We start from the raw sequence: 2,875 nt of genomic DNA, 5'->3' as shown, positions 1-2,875 counted from the left end.
CCGCTCTTGGAAATAACCCTTTTGTATCTTCCTCTAGAAAATTCAAGGGCACAAAGGCAGGAAATACCTTGGAAAGGGCAGTCAACTGGGAAGATGCTTCGTTTTCATGGTGCTTGCTCTGAAAAGTCAAGAGCAGGGAGGCGTTCTTTCGGCCCCTGGGGATTATTTTAATCCTGCTTCACCCAGAGAGAAGAATTTCATTTGAACCCATTATAGACGAGGCTTGCTCTGTGCGCCCCTAGTTATCTAATCGATGTCTAGCATCACTTGGAAGGAAATTTCAAGCCTTTGCAAAGATTTGTGGCAGGTCCTACGGGTAATTCTCCGATTTCAGGACTTGTTTTGTAATTAGAGAAACGCCACTGATCTTGGGTTTTAATCACCCCGTGCATGTAGGATGCTGTACAGCGAGTGCTGTGGTTCCCTCTAGTGTCCAACCTGCTACAACTACACTGGGATAAGGAATGATTTTCTCACCCCCCGAGAAGTTTGGCAATTTTTAAAGGAATTAGGGTCAACCCAAAGCCATTCAAAATGGTTGTGGAGAGAGAGGGACCCTTCCCCCAAAGAAGAGGGAACAGCCCAGGGGTACTCCACTAGGATATGGGAGACGGAGGTGTTCCGCCTAATCTAACCCAAGGATTTGAAACCATCTTCCCCATCCTGCCCTTCCCTCCGGCTACAGTTTCTCCTGATCCCCGCTTTCCATCCAGGCACTCATTTCTCACTCATTCCCTCATTTCTAGCACCGGGCTTGCACACTCACCCTCTCCCTTTTCCACATTCCCCCTCCATCATGTCAACAAGCTCACAACTCCTGCAAAAGTCCCTTCTTCCCCTGAATTTTCGCCCCTCCTGTGAGCTGGGGCTGGGTATGCAGCAGTCTCCATGATAACCGTGGGCCAAGCCCTTGGTAGATCCATTCATACCAGCAAGCAAAGTGTGGATCCGGTCTTTAGGATGAGATGGGGCAGGGGAAAGATAGTGCTGAAAATGCATCACTGCTCTGGTCCAAGTCATGCCAGTGCCTGCCAGACCAAGTGCCTCCGTGACACAACGCAGCCGCTGAAGCACCTCTGGGCGATAGGATCTGTGAAACCCAGACCAGCAAAACCAGCTCGTGTCAAGGACAGCCTGGTTAGCTCAGCCTTTCTGCATGGCATCAGGCCTGAGCTAGAGTGACCACCCGCCTCTAATTGGGCAGGACCGTCCCAAAATTTAAAGACCAAGTCCCCATCCCGGGCTGCATGGCTCCAGGATGGCGGGTTTCCCCTTGCAGGTGGGCAGTTGTAGCTTGCATGGTGCCCGGGACTGGAAAGCGCAGCCGCAAGGTCTGGCCGGATGGAGCCATGGGTGGATCGCCCCGAGCCTGCAGCAGACAGCCTGCGTCCACCCCTGCCCCGCACGGGCTCTGCTTTGGTCGTGGGAGAAAGGCACACACCTTCCAGTTCGGAAAAGGGGACCACCCTAGCTTGAGCACCTCTCCTGCCAGCGGGCCGAGGTGCTGCTGTATCAAGAAATAGAAGTTGGGTCAAGACTTTATTCCAAGCCTCGTCTTCTGGATCCTTCTCAAAATGCTCGATCACGGCAAGAAGATCCTGTCAAGCAGCCCCACTGCGAGACGACCTTGGTAGAGCTCAGGTGCCGAGGCGAGCACTGCTTTTAGCGACCCTGCAACACTGCCAGGCAGGCTGCCTGGTCTGCACGTCCCCCAGAAACCAGCTTCCCACCTGCTCAGACGTGGAGACACAGAGAACAACATCTTCAGCAAGACACTGCCGTGATGCAGAGCCCTGCAAAAAGGGCCATTACAGCCAGGCACACAACCTAGTGGGCTGGAACAGATTTTTTGCTTCCCCAGTCTGATGAACAAGTCAGACCCCCAGGAAGCCTCTAGACGGATGCAAGCATAAGCATAGCAGTTTGCAGTCAAACAGCTATTTTGTCAGCAGAAGCACACAATAGTCAGGGTGAATGGATTCCTTTCTTGGCCGGCATGCTTCTGCGTTTGCTGCCTCAGTTTCCCTCTTGGTGTTCCCCTACGAGTACGGAAGTACCTACAGTTCCCAAACGCTCTCTCCCAGGGTCCAGTTTAATTGCCACACACAATAAATCCCATGCCATTCCTCACTAGCTGCACCTCAACCACCTTTTACACTTCCAAAGCCCGGGCACGACTGTCAGGGTGACTTCCCCGGTATCGGGGGTCTCAAGGCTTTCTCCCCAGGTTGCAGCTCCCAAATAGTCATTATCCTTGCTCAGTCCCCTTCCTGCCCCAACACGCCCTTGGAAAGAGCCTGGCTAAGCAGCTCCTGGAGCAAAGGAGCTTCCTTTTGCATCCTGCTCCTCCTTGCCAACAGTCACCTGAAAAGGAAGAAAGCCCAGCGCAGGCTGGCAGACGTTCCCAGCCCGTTGAGCCGTGCAGGGTGCAGCACGGAGGAGGCCGCAACTGGATTTACTTGAAATCTGCCCTAGGCCGGAGCTAGAATGATTGCCGGCGTATGTGAAAGTGGAAACCTTTCTAGGTATGGCTGGAGTTACAGGATTTCTGGCCATCGGGGGGGATCCTGATCCTGCCAAGTGCTGAGTAGCTCCGGTGGCAGATAAGGGCATCGAGCCCAGAGGTGCAACTAGGAGTTTTGCCCCAGTCTGGGGAGGGAAGAGGGTGCTGAGCACAGCACGGGCTCCCCACGCCTGTCATTTTGGCCCTGCTCACCTACCCCGCTGCTTCAGGCTTCGCAAGTGGTGCTAAGCCTCTCCCAACATCACTCCTTTCCAAGGAGGAGCCCGAGGGGTCCCATCCTGAGGACAGCCCATCTGTAGATAGCTCCTTGGCTGCCGCTTTCACTGGGGTGATTTCTTTCCCTTCGCCCCA

The sequence above is a fragment of the Alligator sinensis genome, unplaced genomic scaffold (genome assembly GCF_000455745.1).
Source record: "Alligator sinensis unplaced genomic scaffold, ASM45574v1 scaffold1133_1, whole genome shotgun sequence".
NCBI lineage: Eukaryota > Metazoa > Chordata > Crocodylia > Alligatoridae > Alligator > Alligator sinensis.
This window is presented reverse-complemented; position numbering follows the sequence as displayed.